The sequence below is a fragment of the Natrix helvetica genome, assembly GCF_964273705.1.
Source record: "Natrix helvetica genome assembly, chromosome: 4".
Classification (NCBI taxonomy): Eukaryota; Metazoa; Chordata; class Lepidosauria; order Squamata; family Natricidae; genus Natrix; species Natrix helvetica.
Window position 1 is genome coordinate 163,619,693 of NC_138550.1, and position 27,327 is coordinate 163,647,019.

A 27,327-nucleotide genomic window follows, 5' to 3' on the forward strand; every position below is an offset into this window, starting at 1 on the left:
CCCCCTTCCGTCTTAGTTTTTGCACTTACAAATGAAGTGCCGTCTGCTAGTCAATGCCAGCGGGCGACACCTAGGAGTAGATCCTTCTCTGTGATGGGCCCAACCCTCTGGAATGACCTCCCCCCTGACATTTGAACTACCACCGACCTCCGTTCCTTCCGGCAAAAGTTAAAGACTCACCTATTTCAATCAGCTGGCCTGGCACTTTCTTAGTTTTACCTCCCGGGGATTTATTTATTTTAATTGGGTTTGGGGTTTTAAAAAGTTTTTAATATACTATATACTATATTTAATATTTATTATTCTATGTACAGTCTTGCAACCTCCTCCACCTACGTATTTAATTATTTAACTGTTTTGTATGTATTTTATAACGTATTTTAGTGACTGTACACCGCCCCGAGTCCCTTCCGGGAGAGGGGGCGGTCTATAAATATGAATAATAAATAAATAAATAAAAAATAAATTTTGAAACTACCTTCCCCAAAAAAACCTCTGATATTGTTTTATTACCCTCTCTGAGGGAGACCGGGACACACACACCCCTGTTACGTGGTCTTTCTGGACTTTGAGTATTCGACTTTCCCCTTTCTGGTGTGCCTCAGTGCCTTGGAACTGTGAAGGAGAATTAATTCTTTGCTTTCGGATTTGCCTGCCTCCTTTGACCGGCACAGCTGCGCAATCCGCTGACACCATTTTCTTTGTAAAAGACTTATATACATCTCTGAACTTAGACAAATGGGGCCTAAGAAACCACCAATGGGCAAATCATTTTTGGCTCCTGCGTCTGCCACCTCCAGTCCAAGCATGCAGCAAACAAAAATTACTTCATTGTTACAACAAGAAGGGTCTGGAGAGAGTCCAAAAGAGCTATATGTTTCAAATATTACCCAAATATTACCCAAATACCCAAATATTTCAAGAAATTATGAGGGGTCAAAATGAGTTGAAAAAAGAGGTGACAGATCTCAAAGATGAACTCAGAGATGTTAAACATCATATTTCAGAAAACAAACAGAGAAGTGTGGTGTTGGAGGAGGGAGAGGCTGGGCTGGGGGAGGAAGTTAAGGCAATCCAGAAGGGAAATGTAGACCTGGAAAACTTTATGGCAAAAATAGAATTTGAAAGAATGTCCTTTTTTTCTCAGATTCCAGAACCTACCAGAGACAGAATATGAAGACCTTAAGGATATTATGAGTACAATTTTAGCAGAATACATTAAGAGAGACAAAGAACAGCTGTGGTGGGATATGGATCTGGTTTACAGGATTAATTCAGCATATGCTAGAAATCATAATGTTCCAAAGGACGTACATGTTAAATTTCTCAGGAGAACCACAAGGGATGAGGTGCTTGGGGCCAAAGGGAGGGACCACTAAAATATAAAGATGAAGAAATCACCATTCTTAAGCAAATTCCGAAAAAGATAAGAGAAAGAAGGAGGAAGTATTCCTCCTTATCAAAGAAATTATACAATAAAGGAGTTTGGTTTAGATGGTTATTGACAGAGGGAACGTTGATCTTTTGGGAGGGAAATAGAATTAATACAGTGCAAGAGGCTGAAGCCTTCATTAAAAACATTTCTCTCTTCTAGAGGACGAACACAGGGAAGGTAGTGAAAAGGGTAGCAAGGTACAAGATATGAAGGAGGGGGTGCTGTGGCTTCACATGGGGACAGGGAGGAAGGAGCAATATCGAAAAGGCTCAGGTCACAAAAATAAAAGTGTTTGAAATATTTGTAATTGTTGATATACTAAAAAGTGAGAAAGGAAAAATGATTGAACACATGGTTGATACAACATAGAATAAGATTCTGTTTTTTGCTTATCTTTTATACGTTGTTTTTAATATTATAAAAATTGTAAGATTTGGAGGGATTTCTACCACTAGCATGGGAGCTGCCAAAATTTTCTATGTACCCCTTTACCTTTTCCCATAAATGTTTAAAAACCAATAAAATTGTTTAAAAGAAAAGAAAAATCTGCCTCTGCCTACCAGCATCCGTGGTATTCAGCTAATACATGGTAACAAGGTCAGCCAATGAATAGGCATAGCAACTAAGTCATCCAATGGGGGCTATTTGGACTCTGAAATTTGCTGTGGGAGCAACAAGGAGACAGGAAGGAGCCTGACTTAGCCGAGAACTGAAAGTGAAACTGCTTGTGTTTTGCATATTATTATTATTTTGAATCCTTCTGAATCAGTTACTTTTGTGCGCTTTCTGAATGCGATTGCTGCTGCAAACTCTAACCAGCCAGGTCAGCTTCAGCACTTATTGCAGTCTGATTCAGCACAGCTGATTGGCAGGTGGGTCAGACTGCCGGAATACCCCCAATCAGTTGTTCCAGGCTGCAGGGATTGCCACAGACCATTGCTGCATCCATGCCTCGCGTTTTTGGCCTCTGGTGGGGGTGGGTGGGGCTACATTTGGTGTATAAGACACACCCAAATTCTCACTTTCTTTTTTGGGGGGTGGAGGAGTGCATCTTATACTCTGAAAAATACGGTATATAAAAAGGGAAGAAAAACAACACAAAACACACACACACACACACACACACACACACACACACACACACACACACATATATATATATATATATATATAGTATTTGTACTGATAAATAAATAAAGGGAGACTAGTATAGATCTATTTCGAGCTAATTAGCTCTCATCAGCTAGCCATACCCTTACTGGGATTTGAACCTGGGCTGTATTATATCTTAGGCAGGAGTCTTAGCCACTAAGCCACAGGCTCGCCTCCTTATCAGTTGAGCCAGGGAAATAGGTATGTATTTGTGTTACAACCCCTGGTATGCCTAAATATGGGAGGAAGCTCACTACTCCCTCTTTCTGTCCTTCGGCTCATCACAGAAGACCATGCAGGCAGAAAACCATATTTTTTTATTTTTAATGTTGCCTTTTTATATATATATATACACACACACACACACACATATATACACATATATATACATATATACATATATACATACACACATATATATGGCATACTGATCCAAAGTGTAAAGATGAAAATTGTGATATAAAATGAAGAAAATTGTTTAATTAAAAAAAAAAACTCCCCCCCCCCCCTCACTTCTTCCTTCACTAATCTTTTTGCCACAAGTTTAATGGTCACCAGACTTTAACTCTGGATTTTACTCCCAAATTCTAATTGCAGCCACGGGATGGCAAGTACAAATTCTCACAATGGGTTTGTTTTCCTCTCTCCAGGATACAACTCAACAATAACAGAGAAAGAAACTCAATTTATTTCTTTTTCTCCCTAACATTTCCCCCCCATTATTATTTTCCTCCTGCTGTTTCTTCAAATAAAAAGTGTCCACAATTGTGTTGGGAGCCTAGCCACCATTTTTATTTCCCCAGAATAAACATGTTTTGGAGCATCAGAGAAAGGAAACAATTGTCGACACACAAACACCAAAGAGAGTCAAATAATTTTATTTGAGTGCTTCCTTTGACGGGATGCAGGAAAAAAAAGAGAGGAAAAAAAATCTGATATTTTCCTCGTACAAAAGACCCTTTAAGAGATTTTACTTCAGGTGCAATTTTGAGCCAGCATCAATCAGAATTTCTGCAACCTTCACAATTTTGGTAGTTTTGAATCCTTTTGTCGCGCTCTCACATCCACACACATAAAGAACCTCCATTCTGAAGAAAGGATACCGTAAAATTAGAAAGCGTAACAATTTTGAGACTTGGAAAGTTTCAAATTGTAACTGTGTAGTTAGGAGCTCGATGACTTGAGAGCTTGGAAACGCTGGGCCTTTGTTCAAGAACAAGGGTTGCTTTGGGGCGTTTTTACCTAGGCTTCCCCAAAAAGCACGAAGCAGATTCCTGGTCTGGCCAAAACCCCTTTTATTAAACGAATGTGAATTCCCCTCCTGCATATTCAACAGAGGCCTGGCAAACAGTCTTTCAATGTCTTGAATGTATGACCACAGACCTTATCTAGTTTGGAAAGCTGCCAGGTGAATATTTTCCAAATGTAGTGCTGTCCAAGGAAAGACTGGCCACAGAGTCTCTGAGATTCACAGACAGATCTTCACACTCCTGAAACGAATGAAGAAACGAATCGTTCCCTGCAAAAACCCACTCCCCATTAACGCCTCTATTATTTCCTATGGGAGGGGCCATTCACCATCTGCCTGTTGCTTTACTCTGAAGTTGACCCTGATTTCTGAGCTGTTCTTTTCTTCTGGCAGCTCTGCGTATGCACACACTGGGAAGAAGCTCCAGGTGTTCCTCTGCCTCACTGCTATCTAGCTCCAAAGGCAGCTGAAAACTGCCAGACAGCCTTGGCTCCATCTCTGCCTTTAACGCAGAGCCCTCGTCCGAGCCTTCCCCAGACAGCAGGACTGGCCCTTGTTCCTCTCCAACCTCCTCACTATCTGACTCTGCTGCTAGGTCTGCTGGCTGCTGGCAGGCCACAACATGGGGTGACATTGAGTTCTCGTTCTTCACTCCAGGTTCTGTCAGGGACATGAAACGAGTCCCAACAGTGTATCCCCTGGGCAACTGTGATGTCACCAGCGAATACTTTCAACCCAGAAGTCCCTCAGTGCTTCAGACATGAGTGCAAAAAATCATGCAGTTTCATTCATCTGAAAGAGATCTATGACTTGGAACTTTCCCCATGTTGCATGTGTCCAGTTGAAGACAATAATTGTTGGAATGCATTGGTGGAATGTATTTTTACGCAACAACTACTAGTAGCATTCAGCCAGCAGATGGCAGTCTTTACAAGTTTGGATCTATGGTATATACCAGGGGTGTCAAACTCAATTTCATTGAGGCCCACAGTAGAGTTGACCTTTGGGGGGTCAGGGTGGGCATGGCCAGCTCAATGTCACTCATGTTGTGGGTGCCAGTTGTGGCCTGAATCCTCTGCCAGCCAAAACTGGCCCTTGAGCTCCATTTTCTCCTGCGACAGAGTCCACCTACACTCTGCCAGCGAAGACGGAGTTTGGGAGGGCCCTAAAGAAAAGGGGATCAACCTATTCTACAAAGCACCTGGAGGCAGAACAAGAAGCAATGGATGGAAACCTATCAAGGGGAGATCCAACCTAGAATTAAGGAGGAATTTCCTGACAGTTAGAAGAATTAATCAGTGGAACGACTTGCCTCCAGAAGTTGTGAATGCTCCAACACTGGAAGTTTTTAAGAGGAGATTGGACAACATTTGTCTGAAATGGTATAGGGTATCCTGCCTGAGCAAGGGGCTGGACTAGAAGACCTCCAAGGTCACTTCCAACTCTATAATTCTGCTTCCCAAGATGTGACCTTAAGAGTCTTTTTATTTTACTTCCATTGTCGTTTCTTCTCATTCTCATTCTTCCCACTTTAACTTCCTTTGCACCAATTAAGTTTACAGCTATACATTTTTTTATGGCCATGTTTCCTAATACATGCATTTCATATACTTTTGTGTGTGCAATGCACAAACCTTTGTAAATAATGTTCCTAACAGAATGTATTTCTGTATGTCTTCAGCTCTCACAAATACACACACAGTTTTGTTTAATATATTAATTTTTATTTGCATTTTAATTGAAAAACCACCATAGCCAATTCAGAGCTGCTGAGGCCCTTCATTAATCAAAGATATGAGATTGGAGGCACACAAACACCCATTTCTGGAAGCCAGTAGAATGCTATAAACTCACAAAACGCTATGCTGCTGGTTAATAGTTTTGGCCACTATCCTAACCAATAAATCCTCCAAACAGAACTGTTATTTTCTTTTCACCAGAAGAAATCTTCTTTTCTAACCTCACCAAAAAGATCTGAAACTTAGAATACTAAAGGGGAAAAAGAACCTACTTAAAGCAACATGCTTAACCAGTTTGGTATAGTGGTTAAGACACCAGGCTAGAAATCAGGAGACTGTGAGTTCTAGTTCAGTCTCAGTCATGAAAGCCAGCTGGGGGATGTTGAGCCAATCACCAGAAGACTGTGAGTTCTAGTTCCACGTTAGACACGAAAGTCCTATTGTCCTATCAATATTGATTTCCCTTGCAATGAGCATTACAAGTCATTGGTTTGCTTTTTTTCTTTTTTAAATAATTTTTATTGACTGTTTTAATCTTTAAAAACAGAAAGAATAACACAACAAGAAAAAACAAAACACAAAACATATATAACAATATAAAGTAATTGTACAGCCTTCTGTATCGGCTTTCATGCTTAGCCTTTAGAGTTCTCCATTCTGCATTGCCTTCCTATTGCTTTTACCTTATAGTACAATAGCAGAGTTGGAAGGGACCTTGGAGGTCTTCTAATCCAACCCCTGCCTAGACAGGAAACCCTATACCAGCGAACCTTTTTTGGCTCGCGTGCCATAAGTGGGGGGAGCGCAGGGGGGTTGTGTGCGGGTGTGCCGTACCCATAAAGAAATGTGCAACCCCCCAGTGTGCATGCGTGCACTACAGGCGCTCCCCCCCATTTTTACATGCTTTTTTCGCCCTCCCCAGGCTCCAGAGGCTTTATAGGAGCCTGGAGAGGGCGAAAACAGCCTCCTCTGCCCCCCAGGACGCCCTCCAGAGGCATCAGGGAAACCTTTGGAGTGCTCAAAACGACCCTTTGACACTTCCGGTTTGCTCGGAGGGTCGTTTGAACACTCCGAAGGCATCAGGGAAGCTCATGAAGCCTCTGGAGATCCTCCGGGGGAGGCGGGGGAGGCCCTTTTTGCCGTCCCCAGGCCCCTATAAAGCCTCTGGAGCCTGGGGAGGGTGAAAAATGGCTTTAAAAAAGGGTGAACTCAGCTGGCCAGCGTGCCACCTGTGGCACACGTGCCATATGTTCGCCATCACTGCCCTATACCATTTCAGAAAATGGCTATCCAACATCTTCTTAAAGACTTCCAGTGTTGGAGCATTCACAACTTCTGGAGGCAGGCTGTTCCACTGATGAATTCTTCTAACTGTCAGGAAATTTCTCCTCAGTTCTAAGTTGCTTCTCTCCTTGATTAGTTTCCACCCATTGCTTCTTGTTCTGCCCTCAGGTGCCTTAGAGAATAGTTTGACTCCCTCTTCTTTGTGGCAACCCCTGAGATATTGGAACACTGCTGTCATGTCTCCCCTGGTCCTTCTTTTCATTAAATGAGACATACCCAGTTCCTGCAACCGTTCCTCATGTTTTAGCCTCCAGTCCCTTAATCCTCTTTGTTGCTCTTCTCTGCACTCTTTCTAGAGTCTCCACATCTTTTCTACATCGTGGCAACCAAAACTGAATGCAAGTATTCCAAGTGTGGCCTTACCAAGGCATTTTAAAGTGGTATTAACACTTCACGTGATCTTGATTCTACCCCTCTGTTTATTCAGCCTAGGACTGTGTTGGCTTTTTGGCAGCTGCTGCACACTGCTGGCTCCTATTTAAATGGTTGTCCATTAGGACTCTCTCTCACAGTTACTACTATTGAGCAAGGTACCGTCTATACTATACCTGTGCATATACCTGTGCATTTCATTTTTCTTGCCTAAAGGTAGAACATTACTCTTTTCACCATTAAATTTCATTTTATTAGATAGTGCCCAATGTTCAAGTTTGTCAAGATCCTTCTGTATCTTAAGCCTATCTTCTGGAGTGTTGGCTATTCCTGCCACCTTGGTGTCATCTGCAAATTTGATGAGTTCCCCATTTATTCCCTCATCCAAATCATTGATGAAGATGTTGAAGAGTACTGGGCCCAAAACAGAGCCTTGGGGTACTCCACTGCATACTTCCCTCCATGTAGATGCAGTTCCATTGAGGACTACACGCTGAGTGCAGCCAGTTACGAATCCATCTGGTGGTGATGCTGTCTAACCCACATTCTTCTACTTTATCTTGTAGTAGGTTATGGTCTACTTTATCAAATGCCTTACTGAAGTCCAAGTAAACTATATCAACCTCATTCCTCTGGTCCACTAATTTTGTCACTTTGTCAAAGAATGCAATAAGATTAGTCTGGCATGATCTGTTTTTGACAAATAGCTTTTGGCTATTACTTTGTTTACTTCTAGGTGTTCACTAATTTGTTGCTTGATTATCTTTTCCAGAATGTTTCCTGATATTGAGGTCAGGCTGATAGGTCTGTAGTTTCCTGGATCTGTTTCTTTTTCCTTTTTTGAAGATGGGAACCACATCAGCTCTTTTCCAGTCCTCTGGCAGTTCCCTGGTGCTCCAGGACCTCTGAAAGATATAGTTCAGTGGTTCTGAACTATACCTTGTCCTATAATATAACAACAGTGGTACTAACACTTATAATAATATTAATTCTTTATATCACATATATTTACATTCTCTATTTTCTGCTTTGGCTTCTGTTTTCCAGCCTCTTATAAATTCTATTCCATATTTTATAGAAATCTGATTCTTCTCTTTCTTTTAGTTCTATTGTCATTTTGTCCATCTCTGCACATTCGAATACTTTTCTAATTATTGTTTTGTCTGTGGATGTATTGTTTTTTTTTCCAGTTTTGTGCGAAAGCAATCCTGGCTGCAGTGAGTATGTGTATGATTATGTATTGAGATTGTTTAACCATTTTTTGGTCTAATCATCCTAATAAGGATGCTTCTTCTTCTTTCTTTCTTTTTTTTTAAATTTTTTTTATTGTTTTAATTAAACAAAAATAAAAATGGCATTCTTCATTACATCTTGTAGAAAGCATGTTGATTGGTTACAAATGAATTTCATGTGTTACTATACATCCTTCATATTTTTAATTTACATTTTAAAATCGAAGATCTTTATGTATTTTACCATCAATATACCATCATTCTCATTTAGCTGTAATTATTTAAATATGCTTTTATCTAGAATCATTTGCACTTCATTAGCTATTCCTATAAACCTCCAATAATTACCCTTTTATAGCATATTCCCTTTTCCCCCAACTCACTATCTAAGGCTTATTCTAATTGGTTTTACCAATGCCAAGACATATTAAATCATTAAACATTATCCATTAACATTTTCTTATTGTTATTAAAGTTATCTAAAGAAGAAGAAAAAAACAAAAAAAAGCTTTTTTTTGTCATTTATATCACATCTCCTCTCCACCGACCCAAGAAAAATTACATCTTTATAATAAAGTATAACCAAAAGTTTGTTACTAGAGTTTATAAGTGCCCAGGAGAAATTACATCTTCATAATAAAATCTAAACAAAAATATATTAGTGGAATTGATAAATCTTTTCCCCAGGTCCCAATTCACAGTTTATATCCAAATTATTTTTACTAATTGAGATTATTACATTATTATTATTATTATTATTATTATTATTATTATTATTATTATTATTATTATTATTATTATTATTATTATTATTATTATTATTATTATTATTATTATTATTACACGATTGTATCACAGCGGCCAGTTGATTCGCCGGATTTGGCATTGATTACTAGTCGGGCCCCACCCAGGGGCCTAGGACGTCGTAACGTATTTTTGTAATATACGTGCAGATCCAAGCAGTGCAGCTTTTTGCATTTGACTGATGGTGATTTTGTCAAGTTTTAACTGTTTTAAATGTAATTCCAGTGCTTTTGGAATAGCACCCAGTGTGCCGATTACCACTGGAATTACCACTGCTGGTTTGTGCCATAATCGTTGGATTTCAATTTTTAAGTCCTGGTATTTCGCGACTTTTTCATGTTCCTTCTCCTCAACCCTGCTATCACCTGGTATTGCAATGTCTATGATTGTAACCTTCTTTTTCTCAACCAGTGTGATGTCTGGTGTGTTATGCGCTAGTACTTTGTCTGTTTGTATACGAAAATCCCACAGGATCTTGACCATCTGATTTTCAAAGACTTTTTCAGGCTTATGTTCCCACCAGTTTGTTGTTGTTTTAATATTATAATTTTTGCACAAATTCCAGTGGATCATTTGTGCTACTGAATTGTGCCGCAATTTATAATCAGTCTGGGTGATTTTTTTAAAGCAGCTGAGTATGTGGTCAACAGTTTCATCAACTTCTTTGCAGAGTCTGCATTTGGCATCATCAGAGGATTTTTCGATTTTGGCCTTAATGGCATTTGTTCGGATAGCTTGTTCTTGCGCAGCCAGGATTAGTGACTCTGTTTCTTTCTTTAATGTACCTGTTGTTAACCATAACCAAGTTTTTTCACTGTCCACTTTATCTTTTATTTTTTCGGAAATTGACCATGTAAGGCTTTGTTCTGCCAACTCTCCATTCTTGATTTTATCACATCTTTTCTGTATTCTTGTTTCGTCTGTTGGGCCTTCAGTAGATTTTTGTTCTTTACTTCGATTAATAGATGTTCTTGACTTTCTTTTAAATAATCAGCTAGTGCATGTTTTTCTTCTTCAACTATTTGCTTCACTTGTAATAATCCTCTGCCACCTGATTTTCGGGGCAGGTATAGTCTATCAGTGTCACCACGTGGATGTAAACTGTAGTGCATTGTCATTAGTTTCCTGGTTTTTCGGTCCAAAATGTCCAAATCAGCTTGTGTCCAGTTAACTATACCAGCTGTGTATCTTATAACTGGTATTGCCCAGATATTTATGGCCTTGATTGTATTTCCACCATTTAATTTAGATTTCAAAATTTTCCTAACTCTGTTGGTGTACTCTCTCCTGACAATATTTTTTACTTGTCCATGTTTGATGTTATCCAACTGCAAAATGCCTAAGTATTTGTAGGCTTCATTTTCGTTGCATTTAATTAGTTGGCCATTGGGCATTTCAATTCCCTCACATGTAGTGATTTTGCCCCTTTTTATGGATACAGTGGCACATTTTTCCATGCCAAACTGCATTGAAATATCGGTGCTGAATACTCGGACTGTGTTTGTCAGTGATTGGATTTCTATTTCTGACTTTCCATAGAGTTTCAAATCATCCATATATAATAAATGTGAAATTTTTTCAGCTTCTTTGGCTGTTTGGTAGCCTAATTTCATTTTTTTTAAGATTACTGATAGTGGGATCATCGCGATGATGAAGAGAAGAGGTGAAAGTGAATCACCCTGGAAAATTCCTCGCTTGATATTAACCATTCCATAGTTCTCATTCCCTACTGCCAACTCAGTTCTCCATTGTTTCATCGCCTTTTCAGTGAAGGATGTAATATTTTTACTAATGCCAGTTGTTTCTAAGCATTTTATGATCCAACTATGTGGCAATGAGTCGAATGCTTTTTTATAATCAATCCAGACCATATTCAAGTTCGTTTTTCTTTTCTTACAATTTTCTAATATCATTTTATCAATTAGGAGCTGATCTTTTGTGCCCCTACTCCTTCTATTGTTGCCTTTTTGCTCTACTGGCAAGATGTTGTTTGTTTCCAAATAATCCATAATGTTATCTGCAATAATGCCTGTGAGTAATTTAAAGGTTGTTGGCAAGCATGTTATTGGTCTGTAGTTTTCAGGTATTGTTCCTTTAGTTGCATCTTTCTGAATCAAGTATGTTTTTCCAGTTGTCAACCATTCATCAATTTGACCATTTTGTAAAATTTCATTCAGTTGCCTGGCCAACATTGCATGTAAACTGGTCAGATATTTGAGCCAGAAACCATGTAATTGGTCCTTTCCAGGTGATGTCCAATTCTTTACTTTTTTTACTCGATTTTTGACCATCTCAGTTGTTATTTCTAATACTTGCATTTGTTTGTTACCAATGCTTTCCTCAAAGTCATGTATCCACTTTGCTTCCTTATTGTAGTCCTTTGCATTTCCCCACAATTCTTTCCAGAATTCAGCTGTGGCTTGCTTTTCTGGTTTTTGACTTTTGGTGCCACCATTCACATTAAGACTTTGATAAAAACGCCGTTGGTCTGATCGAAATTGTTGGTTTTGTTTATACTGGATGATTCGTGCCTCATATCTTTCAATTTTTCTAGCTGTTGCTGTTATCTGCTGTTTTACAATCTCTACAGCTTCATTCATGTTTCTTGTATCCAATCTATATCTTCTGATTAGCTGATCTATGATTTTTCTGTTTTTAAGCCGTTGCTCATGCATGTTCTTTAAGTTGCTAGCATCTGCCCTTAATTTTTTGACTTTTTGTTCTAATCGGATTTTCCACTTTGGCTTCGACGCTTTTTCCATTGTGTGATTAGGTACTTTGATTTTAATGCCTAGTTCATTAGTGACTATTACAGCTGCACTGTACATTAACTGATTTGTTTCCAAGATGGATCCCGATTCAATTGTTGAAAGCACTGCATTAACCATTTTCATGATAGGACCCAAAATTTTCTTAGGGACAGTTTTTAATGATGGTAAACGTTGCCTTTCCTCCCTAGCCAGAAAATGCTCCATGATCTTGTCCTTCAGTTCATTTTGGTTTTGAGTTGGTTCATCAGTTGGTTCAATGGTAACTAGTTCTGGTGGTAGTGTTTTTATTTCCTCTCCGGCAGCTTCCTCTGAGAGTTCTCCTATGATTTCTTTAGTTGTGTCATGAGTATCACTTATTTCCTCTTGTGATGTTGTTGTTGTTTTTTTTGCAATTTGCCTGAATTTCCTCAAGTTCAACTTCGCTAAACACTTTATTTCGTATAATAAATCGCCTTTGATCTGCTAGTCGTTGTCCACTAACATTTGAATCTGGATATTGTTGTTTCCATAAATCATACATTCGCTTTAAATAGCCTCTTTTTTTGGCTCTGAGTTGTAATAACAGGCCATTATGGCACAATTTTCATCTGCACTATATTTCTGTCGTTTTGTTGGCTGGTCCACTTGTAGCCCACTTGTCGACGGATGCCCAGGGACCTCAACATCCGCCGCGGCCCTTGTTAACCCGCGCGACGACCGATGCGGTATAGAATTTTTATTCGTTTCTTTCACCATGTTGTATGGGTTGGCGAGTTTTTTTATGGGGCCAGGTTGCCAACCTGACCCCAACCCTCCTCCTTTCTCATCCGGGCTTGGGACCGGCAATGGCGGAGTTGTTATTATTATTATTATTATTATTATTATTATTATTATTATTATTATTATTATTATTATTATCATGAATTATTAATTAACAAAAAAATTACAGACAACATTCTAAAATTGTCTAAGAAATCCTACTTATTAATCACCAAAAGTTAACTAAGTTTTGAGTTATCAACCTTCATCATCAGCCTGTGTCTTTCCAGGAACAAAACTGTCTTATCTCTTTAGCCAGTTGTTGTGTCAATTCTCTTATAAACTTCTTTATAAAGTTTTTAAAAATTTCTCTCCGCACTTTTTTGCTTGAAAGATCTCTCATATAGTCTTGTTGCCCTTGAATTAGTATTAAAATTGGCATGTCTTCAATTATCCAATGTCTTTCTAAATCTGTTTCTCTTCTTAATTCCATCGTCAAATCCATATCTTGACAGGGGGGGTAGAACTCCAGATCTTCAAGTATGTAATAATAATCAAATTCACTTTTCCATGTTCCTTCCTTTCCACTTTCACTCTTAGCTGCTCCATTATTAGGTTCATCTGTTATCTTGTCTTTATCTTCTATATCTTCACTCTCTTCTTTAATTTTTGAGGCTCCAGTCCCTTCATCTTTTGTTGAGCCAGACAATAATCTATCTAGCTTCTTATCAAATTTCTCAAATCCTTCCAATATCTTTAGAATTCGATCCAAAAAATCCTGGTAGCTTAGGGTTTCTACATCTGTATATGAATGCATATTTCCCAGAAGAAAAGAGAAAGTTTGAAATCCACTGCCACTCTCACCTTCAATATCTCTTTTATGTATAAAAATATTTTGTTTTAAAATTGCTTAAACATAAGATCCTTTTAATTTTTTCAAGAAGAAAAAAGAAATGAGGGTTCTATCTTTTCTTTTCTTTCCCTTCCCTTGTCCAAAATATTCCACAAGAACATCTGCAAGAAAAACAGTTCATGTCCTTGAGCCGGTATCAGTCTCTACAGACAAACTGCAAACCCTCTAGTTACAATGTCAACAAACTCAGGGAAAATAAAGCAAAAGATACTTTGTTTCAAAAGGAGAAAAAAACCAAGTTCTGGCTTCCGAATGGCAGATTCAACTTTCTCTTATTCGTATCAAGCTTAAGGAGAACAAAGATCACTAAGTGTCTTTAATAAAATTTAATAGTCAGAAAGAGGAAGGATTATTAAAGTGAAAAAAGTTTTAAATTAGCCAAAAAATAAAGGTAGCACAAATTAGGGGAAAAATCAATTCATTCACTTAAGAGGAGAAACAGGAAGCATTCCAATCACTTCAATCCACAAAAAGCTATTACATAGAAGAGGAAAAAAAACTTTCTAAGGCAGTCCAATAAAGATAAATTTCGCCGCTTTATTCTTTTGCTTAAAGGACTAATTTATCTTTTAAAAAAATCTTTGGGCAATCATTCTCAAAGAAAAAAAAATCTCACCAGCTGGACTCACTTTCATTTCCTTCAGAGCCGTCTCCGACTTTGTCAGCCTGGGAGCTGTCTGTTTACCGCCGGCTTGGAGAAATTCCCTTGAGTCAATCAGAGACTTTGCGGTGTCCCTGAGACCAGCAAGGATTTGTCTCCCTGTCACCGTCTCTCCAGGACAGTTTAGGTTCCTATGGACCGTGCAGCAGGTAAAAGAATCAACGACGGTCTCGGACTATCGACACCGCACGTTGTGTCGTCGCGACGTCTGGCTCGTTCTCCAATAAGAATACTTTTGATTTCAGTTCTATTTTTCGCTCCATAATTTCTTCCAACCAAGTCATTGGTTTTCACGTCAGTGTCGGGGAGAAACAGGAGCTGTAGAGGAGGGGAGGATGCAGACGGTTTGTCCATTTAGAAAAGAGATGTCCTCAAGTTGCACATGTGTGCAAAGCTCATGCGTGGAAGGTCGCGCACATGTGCAGAAGGCATGCTCACATTTTCAGTGTGCAGCGAATCGGTGGTAAAATTATCTGATACCCACTTCTGCCTCAAACACCCCCAAAAAAGTGTATTTGACAAAGTAGAAGCAGCCTGGGGGTGAGATGGGGGGAATAGTTCCAAGGATATTATGGAGACACTGAAAATTTGGTGCACATTATAGAATTCGAGTCCAACTATTAACTTTTTCCTATGACATTGTGTGTGTGTGTTTGTTTGTGTGTGTGTGTGTGTTTGCATGTGTTTTTCCAGCATCTGGAGACTATGAAAATTCAGATGGGGGAAAAAAAAACCCAAAATTTGACTCAGCCCTGACAAAACCGTGTGGGTTTTCAGGTTGCTTGGTTCAAGAGAATTTTGATCTTTAACCATGAATGGAGCTTCACTCCTCTCACTCTAATCTGGAGTGTAATTGGTGACTCTTCCTGGACTCATGACTCCAGTTTGAAGAACAGGTGGCAGCTGTGGTTAGGGGAATCTTTGCATGGGTCCTTGGGTGTCCATTGGGCTTGTTTTTGTATCTATAGGCTTCACTCTTGGTGACTCGTGTCTTAGTCACCACCACCACCACCCCCAGTTTGGATTATTCTCACTCTTGAGATGTCCTCTTTGCATAAGTCCAACTTGTGTCAATTGGGCTTGTTTTGGATTGATAGTGAGGGAAGTCACCCCTCCTAGAAGAATGAAATATTTTGAGAAATATTTAAAAAGACAGAATATTATATTTCCCCTAAAAGAGAAATAGAAATCTTAAGGGAGACAGAAACTCAGAGCCCCAGCTCTCTGACTCCAGCAGTTATTTGGTGCTCATTGAGAAAGACTGGGCCAGCCTATCTACAAGACAAAAGACCTTCAGAATTAAGACATGACCCTCCAGAACGTGGTAAAGTTATCTATCAGCAGAGCTCACCCCATGGCACAATCACCTGGGGACATTGCTTCATCCTCCAGGGCTCAAACAAATGATTCGGGCAAACATGACCCCACATGGCTCCATGGGAGTCTGACTACAGCCAATAGAATACATGTTCTGGCACAGGAACAGGAAGCTCAAGAGCAAGGCCCAAGAGAAAGTATAAATAAGCCTCATTCTCAACTCCATGTGGTCAGCTGCCAAGGGCCTCAAACCCATGTGATCTTGTTCATCAATAAACCATCTTTCTAAACCACCTCCATGTTTCCAGTGTCTTTCTCCCTGCTTGGAACTGAACCAGATGTTCTTCCAACAGTAGGCTTCACCTTGGAGAGGACCTGGGGAGATACAACTGGTCCAGAATGCAGTGGCACCATTTTCTGACATTTCACAATGTATCCATAAAACTCCATCAAGCCACAAACTGCAGTAGATTCCATTGGCTTCTGGGAGCAATTCAAGGTGCTACTTGTTGGTCTCTTAATTTGTTGCAATTATGCATGAGAGGAGACAAGCTAACTAGCTGAAAATTTACAGTCCTCTAATCATTATTAGTTTTTGGAAGCTTTTTGGTCTTTAATCAGCATTTTCAGAAAGCACTTCCATATTTATTGCAGTGAAGATGTTATCATCTGAGGTCAGAGCTAGGTTAACTCTCATAGCTTTCTTCCTACTGAAATAATCCTTAATCACTTTATTTAACATATAATGGGCTATCATGAAGCTCATCTTCTTACATCTCTATATTAACTGGAATCTCCATGCTGGTTATTTGCCTAGAAAGTTCTACAAGGCAAAAGCCAGACTATAGAATAGAATAGAATAGAATAGAATAGAATAGAATAGAACAGAACAGAACAGAACAGAACAGAACAGAACAGAATTCTTTACTGACCAAGTGTGATTGGACACACAAGGAATTTGTCTTTGGTACACATGCACTCAGTGTACATAAAGAAAAATAAAATAGAATACATTCATCAAGAATCATCGGGGGAAAAACTATCCTTGTGTTTTGTTATTCTGGTGTGGTGTGCAGTTCTGATTATCCATTGAAATCTGTGTCTGTCTTGTTGAGTTGCAGAGCCAAACCAGACAGTTATAGAGGTGTAGATGAGAGACTCAATAATTCCTCTGTAGAATAGAATCAGCAGCTCCTCGGGCAGTTTGAGTTTCCTGAGTTGGTCCAGAAAGAACATTCTTTGTTGTGTATTTTTTGGGGGGATGTTAGGTGTCCATTTTAAGTCTTGAGATGTGATAGAACCTAGAAACCTGAAGGTCTCTATGGTTGACACTGTGTTGTCTAATATTGTAAGAGGAGGCAGTATAGGAGGGTTTCTCCTAAAATTTACCACCTGTCTCCAATTGTTTCTGCTCACTTAACAGAATTAAGAGAGAAGTTCATTCCAGGATCGTTTGATCAACCAGTATCATCTCATGGGGCCCAAGAGTTACAGCACACGCTCTGTGGAACCATATTTCCTCCCTTCGGACCTGGATGTCTGTGAATCACTGGCAGCCGTGGGAGAATAATGGTTAGAATGCAGTATTGAAGGCAAACTCTGCCCACAGCCTGAAGTTCGATCCTGACTGGCTCAAGGTTGACTCAGCCTTCCACCCTTCCAAGGTGGGTAAAAAGAGGACTCAGATAGTTGGGGTGCAATGCGATGACTCTGTAAGCAGCTTAGAGAGGGGCTGTAAAGCACTGTGAAGCGGTATATAAGTCTAAGTGCTATTGCTACCTTTCACAAGATATTGCAGACTAATTGTTCCTTCAAGTTAAGCAATCTCTGTTGTTTGGTTGGTTTTATTGAAGCTTTTCTTTGCTTTAAATTAGAAAAAAAAGTATGTTTGCAATCTCTGATTTTGGTAATGATGTTTGTTGGTTTAGTTCTATGGGGTCATTGTTATGGGCTGGGAATTTATTTTACGGGAATTTATTTATTTACGTTAGCTCAGCAGGCTGAGCTAACGTAGGTTCAAACGAGTGATGGGATTCAATTTTTTTTACTACTGGTTCTGTGGGCGTGGCAAGGGAAGGATATTGTAAACTCTCCATTCCCTCCCAATCAGCTGGGACTCGGGAGGCAGAGAATAGATGGGGATGGGGCTAGTCAGAAGTGGTATTTACCAGTTCTCTGAACTACTCAAACTTCTGCTACCGGTTCTCCAGAACTGGTCAGAACCTGTTGAATACCACCTCTGGTTCAAACCTTACATAAAAATGCCTTCCTTCCTTACCTCCCTCCTTCCTTCCTTCCTTCCTTCCTTCCTTCCTTCCTTCCTTCCTTCCTTCCTTCCTTCTTTTCTTTTCTTTTTTTTCCTTTTCTTTTCTTCTTTCTGGAAATTACCTCCCACCAGTTAAATATGCTCAAAAGTCCTACTGAAATTTTAGACCCATTGAAAATAAGCTGGACCAGTGGTTCTCAGCCTTTTCTTTACCATGGACTCCCTTTAAATACCTTTCGTGACACTCTCCCCGCCCCCCAAGACTTAACTCAAGGTTTAAATAGTAACATTTCTTCAAGCCTTCATGGGACCCCCTGTGATGACATAATGCCCCCCCAGAGGTCCACAGACCACAGGTTGAAAACCGGTGCTCTAGACTAGGGGTATCAAACTTGATTTCATTGAGGGCCACATCAGGATTGTGCTTGACCATGTGTGTGTGTGTGTGTGTCTGTGTGTGGCCAAGGGGGAAATAGACAGCTCGGTGTCACTCGTGTCAGGGATTCCTGTGGTGGGCTCAGTACTCTGCCAGCGAAAACGGGCTCCCGAGCTCCATTTCTGGCTGTGACGGCCTCCTGCAACCCTCTGCCGGTGAAAACAGAGCTTGTGAAGGGAGACCTTGCAGCCCTCCCGATCTTTGTTTTCACTGGCATTGTTCTTTGCTGTTTCCAGGGCATACCCATGGGCAGATCTAAGCACCCGGTGGGCTGGATCTGGCCCCTGGGCATTGAGTTTGAAACCTGGTCATCTTCCATTTATTGGGGTCATCAAATCTGGACTCAAAAAGTAGATGACCACTAGAGGGCAGCAGGCTTAAGAATTTCATGTGTCTTTTTTATTATTATGTACTGTATAGATTGTAGAGACACTGTGGCTCAGTGGCTAAGATGCTGAGTTTGTCGATCAGAACGGTCGGCAGTTCAGCGATTCGAATCCCTAGCAACACGTAAGAGCAACTAAGATAATTAAAGGACTGGAGACTAAAGCATATGCCAGGGGTGTCCAAACTATTCTGGGAGTTGAAGTCCACAAGTCTTAAAGTTCCCAAGTTTGGACATCCCTGGCATATGAAGAACAGTTGCAGGATTTGGGTTTGGTTAGCCTAGAGAATAGGAATGCGGTGGCTCATTGGCGAAGATGCTGAGCTTGTTGATCAGAAGGTCGGCAGTTCAGCGGTTCGAATCCCTAGCACCACGTAATGGAGTGAGCCCCCATTATTTGTCCCAGCTTCTGCCAACCTAGCAGTTTGAAAGCATCTAAAAATGCAAGTAGAAAAATAGGGACCATCTTTGGTGGGAAGGTAACAGCGTTCCATGAGACTTCAGCATTGAGTCATGCCGGCCACATGACCACAGAGACGTCTTCGGACAGTGCTGGCTCTTTGGCTTTGAAATGGAAATGAGCACTGCCCCCTAGAGTCGGGAATGACTAGAAGATATGTATAAGGGGAACCTTAGTATCACTAGAATTTTAGACCCCACCTAGATAGCACAACCAGGTAGAAATCAACTACCAGAAAACACTGGCTAGAAATTCTCCAGATTGAAATCCAGACATCTGAAGGCATCCAGGTTTAGAAAACATAAATCGTTTTGGAAGGTGAAGAAAACTTTCAAGAAAATCTGAGTCAGTTTTTTTAAAATATAATTTGCATCCCAGAATTATTATTATTTTTTTAATTTCTTAGCTATGCTACGCCATTATTTTCATTCTTTTTGCATTAGAGTATCTCTTTTGATTCCGCAAAGAGGCATTACTATCTTTCTTACTATTATTCTGGGGTTGGAAATACACAATTTACACCCACAGCTTTTCTTCAGTCCCTCTCCATCCATACTCAGAAAGTTAGGTCAATTATTTCAGCTGCTATTTCCTCTCCCTTCCCTTAAAGACAACTCACATGCTGGATTTTTTAAACCATTCCTGGTGGTTATATTAGCATTTTAATATTAGTAATGGCCCAAGATTTTTCCCCCTTTCCTGGAGGCTCAACGTAAAGGTTAACTTTAGCATTTGGCTCTAAATGTTTTAAATTGTTTCTATCTGAGTGCCATTAAAGAAGAGTAGCAGACAAGATGAAATTAAATAATAAAGAGAAAATCCAAATTGCATTTTCATTGGCATTAAAGACAGTGAAAATTAAATTGGCTTAGGCAACGGGAAAATAATAATAATAATGAGAGAACATGCTGTATTATTGCACTGATTTGGCAGCTGATACTGAATTTCAAAAATCTTTTTTATTAGTGCTTATGCTTGCTTGAAATGTCACAACTGGTTTATTTCTAGAACTACAGACTCAATGTTCAAACTGGATTAGGAATGCTGGTGAGACGTCACTCTTGGGGGAAGTCTGGTTGGAACAGTCTGAAATTCACAGACACCGATCCTACAAATAAATTTTAGCATAGGATTGGGCAGACGTGTCTTGAACCAAAGGGTGAGATTGGGATGAAGGTGGCCTATCAGGTCACCTGAGCGCATCTCTTCCTCCTGCAGCATCCCTAATTCCAATCTCACACTTTTGTGGCGATCTGCAGTCTTTCTCTCTCTCTCTCTCTCTCTCTCTCTCTCTCTCTCTCTCTCTCTCTCTCTCTCTCTCTCTCTCTCTCTCTCTCTCTCTCTCTCTCTCTCTCTCTCTCTCTCTCTCTATATATATATATATATATATATATATATATATATATATATATATATATATATATATATATATATATATATATATATATATATATATATACATACATACATATATATATATATATGTATTTGTGTTACAACCCCAGGTATGACTAAATATAGGAGGAAGGTCACTACTCCCTCTTTCTGTCCATCGGCTTATCACAGAAGACCATGCAGGCAGAAAACCATATTTTTATTTTTAATGTTGCCTTTTTATATTTGTGTTATATTTGTACTGATAAATAAATGAAGGGAGACTAGTATAGATCTATACTAGTCTCCCTTTATTTATTTATCAGTACAAATATATAATATATACCAGGGGTTGGCATACCAGGGGTTGTAACACAAATATATATATATATATATATATATATATATATATATATATATATATATATATATATATATATATATATATATATATATATATATATATATATATATATATATATATATATATATATATATATATATATATATATATATATATGATTATTGATACTCTAGAACAGTGATGGCTAACCTTTTTGTTATACAATACAATAGCAGAGTTGGAAGGGAACTTGGAGGTCTTCTAGTCCAACCCCTGCCTAGGCAGGAAACCCTATACCGTTTCAGACAAATGGCTATCCAACATCTTCTTAAAGTCTTCCAGTGTTGGGGCCTTCACAACTTCTGGAGGCAAGCTGTTCCACTGATTAATTGTTCTAACTGTCAGGAAATTTCTCCTCAGTTTTAAGTTGCTTCTCTCCTTGATTAGTTTCCACCCATTACTTCTTGTCCTGCCTTCAGGTGCTTTGGAGAATAGCTTGACTCCCTCTTCTTTGTGACAACCCCTGAGATATTGGAACACTGCTATCATGTCTCCCCTAGTCCTTCTTTTCATTAAACTAAACATACCCAGTCCCTGCAACCGTTCTTCGTGTGTTTTAATCTCCAGTCCCCCAATTATCTTTGTTGCTCTTCTCTGCCCTCTTTCTAGAGTCCATATCTTTTCTACATCGTGGCAACCAAAACTGACTGCCGTATTCCAAGTGTGGCCTTACCAAGGCCTTATAAAGTGATCTTGATTCTATCCCTCTATTTATGCAGCCTAGAACTGTGTTGGCTTTTTGGGCAGCTGCTGCACACTGCTGGCTCCTATTTAAATGGTTGTCCACTAGGACTCCATGATTCATCTCACAGTTACTACTATTGAGGAAGGTACCACCTATACTGTACCTGTGCATTTCGTTTTTCTTGCCTAAATTTAGAACCTTACTCTTTTCACCATTGAATTTCATTTTATTAGATAGTGCCCAATGTTGTTGTTGGGTGCCAAAAATGCGAGCGCACATGTGCAATAGTGCATGCAGGTTCCTGTACCCATAATGCAAAGCACGCCCCCACATGCACATGTGCGCACCACCACCCCACACTCCCCCCCCCAAGTTCACCGCACTGCTTGCCTCCAAGTTCAGCTTGGTATTTCCTCTGGGCGGCCAAGGAAGGCTGTTTTCACCCTCCCCAGGCTCCAGGAAAGCCTAGGAAGGGGGAAAAATGGGCCCAACAGCCCTTTCGGCCCTCCCCAAAAGGGAGGGCAAAAACAGCCTTCCCTGCCCCCCCCCCTCCCGAAGCTGGAAATGGATCATTTCCGTACTTCCGGTAGGCTCATTGGACCTGTTTTTTTGTCTTCTCCAGGCTCCGGAGGCTTTCCTGAAGCCTGGGGAGAGTGAAAAAGGTCTCCCCCGGCCCTCCGGAAGGCTGAAAATCAGATGGCCGGTGCACACATGCGCGCTGGAGCTGATAGCTCATGTGCCTGCAGCTATGGCTCTTCGTGCCACCTGTGGTACGTGTGCCATAGGTTAGCCCTCACGGCTCTAGAAAGAGTGGAGAGAAGAGCAACAAAGATGATTAGGGGACTGGAGGCTAAAACATTTAAAGAACGGTTGCTGGAACTGGGTATGTCTACTGTTAGATATTTAGAGTGAAGCAACAGGGTTCACCAAGGTCCACTGTTCTGGTGGGGAAATCATTCAAGCTGATTGGTTGAGTTGTCTGACAGCCCCCTATATAAGGGCAAGTTGTCAAACAGGCAAGTTGCTGGCTTGTACATACTGTCGTTATTGACTAAAGAGCTGTTGTTGAAGCCTGAGTCCTGTCTCTTTCATCCACCCAATCTAACATCTAGTCTTATGAAAAGAAGGACTAGGGAAGATATGATAGCAGTCTTCCAATATCTCAGGGGTTCTCACAAAGAAGAGGGAGTCAAGCTATTCTCCAAGGCACCTGAGGGTAGAACAAGAAGCAATGGGTGGAAATTAATCAAGGAGAGAAGCAACCTAGAACTGAGGCAAAATTTCCTGACAGTTAGAACAATTAATCAGTGGAATAACTTGCCTCCAGAAGTTGTGAATGCCCCAACACTGTGCTGCAGAAGATCAAGAGAAAGGACTGCGAGATCAAGATAAGCTTTATTTTGGCCAAAAGGTCCAGACAGAGATAACAATTTCTAGCATCTGGGCAAAAACCTATAGAAAAGACAGTTTCTTATAGATCTTTCAAAGAGCAACGTACACGGAAATGCTTCACTTCACTTCTTATCGGTTACCTTGGGGAAAGAGCCTTATAAGTAGATAGGGTCTTACTTCTCCTTTTGTCTTGGGTCATAGGTACTGATTATGTGTCTGTAAGCGAACTTTCGCCGAACCTTGTGGTTTTGTGAAAACTATTGAACTCTGTGGTTAGGCACTCTCTTCCTGCTCTTTTGCAAGCTGCAACTCTGCCTATGTGGCCTTTTAATAAAGAAGGAAAGGGGCCCCGAGAGGCTCTCCAGCCTGAACCAGTAAGTTCACTCTTAATGTCCAATTCTCACTTTACGTCCTACTTTAACTGGATGCTTTTAAGAAGATGTTGGACAGCCATTTGTCTCAAATGAGATAGAGTTTCCTGCCTGAGCAGAAGGTTGGACTAGAAGCCCTCCAAGGTCCCTTCCAACTCTGTTATTCTGATTCTTTTGCATCACTTCAATTTTTATTTTCAGCAAATTTAGGAATACGGAAAAGGAATATACATGCCCATGTCTCATGTAACAGTAACTCTTTCATTAAGATACTGAATTTCTATACAAGGTGTCTACAGGTTCTGGCATCTAAGGCAGCTGTTGGTGGGCCCATGCCACTTCTATTTCTATATATAAAGCTACCGGGAATTGAAAAGAGAGAATGCCACGAAGGCAGTCAACAAAGATCACAATGTGGCTTGCTGTCCATGTTAAACAGATGCATGTCAGAATGACTTTGGGAGACAGGATGTGAATGTCAGCTCGCAAAGCATTCCTGGCCTGCTCTTGAGTTGCCATATGCAGGAGTGGGGAGAACTGATGGAACAGCTCGAAAGCCACAACCAGAAGTACATTTCACACATACCTTTCTCAAGGCTGTATCTCAGGTTACCAGAGCCAGCCGGAGAGTCATGTTTTCTACAGTCCGCAAAAGTGCTCCATTGGATAATGTGATTTATGAAACACCCTGGGAGGAGGGGGGGGGGAAACAGGGTCATAGTTGGGCCCTAAGTTACATGGGACAAAGCTGACTTCACTCGGATACGTGCTGGCATGTTGCTCCTAACAAATAACTGGTTTTCTTTTGAAACTTGGCTCGAGGCTCATGAGTTAATTAGGGCATCCGTCGGAACCCTGACAGTAGAAACACAGTCAAGGGAACAGTCAAATAAAAGACAATTTAGCCCTCAGCAAGAATACGGATGGCGCAAGAAAGAGATCTGTTTCAAAAGAAACACTGTCTATTTTACCAGGCTATAAAGGGGATCAGGGGAGAAATGCACATTCAGAATAATCATTTAGAAAATGATGTCACCCTTGCAGGTTTCCCCAGACAGAAAACCTGGCCAAATTACTTAATTCTAGTTTATTGCAAAGGGTACATTAACAGAATCTTGCCAGTCTAAAAGTACCTTTCTCCTCCATCTCCCTTATAACCCCGGAAACAAAGAATAGTCCCTTCTGAGTTGCTTACTCCACCTACATTGCTGCTGTGGGCTAAGTCACCTTTTATTTAACCATCCCCTTAGTTGTGTCTCTTCGCCCTATCGTCTCAAGTCCTTCCCACATACACGCCACCACAATTGGTAGTTAACTGCTCTTTTTTATTGGAACCAGAATATGATGGATCCATAATGGGGCATTTGGGGGAGATCAAAAGAAGTTCCAAGGAACTGGATAATGCATTTGGCAAGCGTCAATCAAGAGGAACAACTAGCAAAGAATATAGTCCCTTGATTAATTGATGAGGATGCTGCTTGTTAGTTGCAGATCAGAAGGTTTGCAAAAGTGCTAAGAAGCCTTTGTGCTCGTTTTCCAACTGATGCATCTTCAAGTCAGTTTGGGCCATTCATTTCTTCTCCTGCTCCTTCCAGAGGTGGTTTTCTTGATTTCCACCCATTCCATTGATGGTTTCCATAACTGTAGGTGTAAACTCATCTTTAGCTTTCTGTCAATGTCGAAAGGACCAGCAACAGCAGGTTCCCTGGAAAGATCACGAAAATAAATCTAGAAATGGGTCTGACGTCCTGGATTGGATTGCTATTTCCTTTGCAAATAGGAAGACTTGCATCCCAGGGAACAATGTGAGGAGAAGGAGAAGGAAAAGAAGATGAAAAAGAAAAAAAAAAGATTACAGATTAACAGAGTTGGAAGGGACCTTGTAGGTCATCTAGTCCAACCACCCCCAGCCCAAGCAGGAGACCCTACACCAGTGATGGCGAACCTATGGCACGCGTGCCACTTGAGCTATTTGTCAGGGCACGCGAAGCGCTGCCCTGTTAGCTGGCCAGCGCGCATGTGCGCGCTGGCCAACTGAATTCACCTTTTTAAAAGCCATTTTTCGCCCTCCCCAGGCTCCAGAGGCTTTATAGGAGCCTGGGGAGGGCAAAAAGAGCCTCCCTCAACCCCCCGGAGGCCCTCCAGAGGCTTCAGGGACCGTCTGGAGGCTTCCCTGAAGCCTTCAGAACCCTTAAAACCACCCTTCGAGCAATCAGGAACTGACTTCCGGGTTGCTCGGAGGGTCGTTTTAAGCGTTCCAAAGGCTTCAGGGACCGTCCGGAGGCTTTCCTGACGCCTCCGGAGGGCCTCCGGAGGGGCGGGGAGGCTCTTTTCGCCCTCCCCAGGCTCCTATAAAGCCTCTGGAGCCTGGGGAGGGCGAAAAAAGCATGTAAAAATGGGCCCATTTTGTGGCACGCGAGACAAAAAAGGTTCGCCATCGCTGCCCTACACCATTTCTGACATATGACAGTCCAGTCACTTCTTGAAAGCTTCCAGTGATGAAGCTTCCACAACTTCTGAAGGCAACTTCTGTCCCAGTGGTTGATTGTTCTCGCTGTCAGAAAATTTCTCCTTAGTTCTAGGTGGAATCTCTCCTTGTTCAGTTTGCATCCATTATTCCTTGTCTGGCCTTTTGAAAAATATCTTGTCCCCCTTCTGTCTGTGGCAGCCCCTCAAATATTGGAATTCTGTTATCATGTCTCCCCTGGTCCTTCTTTTCACTAGAATAGGCAAACTCAGTTCCTGCAACCATTCTTCTTATGTTTTAGTCTCCAGTTGCCTAATCATCTTGGTTGCTCTTCTCTGCACTCTTCCTAGAGACTCCACATCTCGTTTACATCGTGGCGACTCATTTCCTTTGTTCATGTCCATGTTTATAATTATACCTGTTATCTTCTACATGTTTGATAAAACAAACAAACAAATACATAAATAAAGGAGAAGGAGGATGGAAGGCTGAGTCATCCTTGAGCCCCATCAAATTCAAATTCCTGACTAAAAGAAAGAAAAGAGAGAGAGACAGACAGACAGACAGACAGAGACAGAGAGACAAAGTGAGACACTGACTGACTGACTGACTGACTGACTGACTGACTGACTGACTGACTGACTGACTGACTGACTTGAAAAGTGTTTGGATTCCTGATGCTTTTCTAAACGACTATAAATATGTGATTTTTTTTCAATGGGCCTGGGGACCCTGAATGGAGATGGAGCCAATCAAGTAGAAGACTTAATTGTGTTTTGCTGTCATTGAAGGCGGGATGCGGATTTCATTGTATGGTTGATTTAAAAAATACATTTGCAGGCTTCCCAGAATCACTTATATGTGAGTTGGGTGGTTACAGAAATTTGGAGAGGGGGGGGGGGGAGGAATGGAAGGCTGAGTCAACCTTGAGCCCCATCAAATTCAAACTCCTGACTATGGGCTGAATTAGCCTGCAATGCTGCATTCTAAACACTGCACCACCACTTATATCTCCTTCAGTCTACAAGAGACTGAAATTTGACACCTGTGCGTTGTTATTGCAATGAACCAATCTGACTCGATGCTCCTTCCTCCTGTCCTTGCCTGATCCGGCTCTCAACTTGTCATATTTTTTGGTAGGCAAACAAATCCCTCTGGAAGGCCAAAACCTTGAAAAATGCCAGAGTGAGGATGTTAGCTTCCACTCGGCCTGCTGAAACCCAGCTGCCTACAGCTAAGCACCCTATAAACAGTACCAGTAGGAACTTAATTAACATTGACTTTGCAGGAAGACGTTCAATGTGGAATAACACGTGGCCTAAATGTGAGAGAGGGAATAGAAGGAGTTCTGATTCACTTCC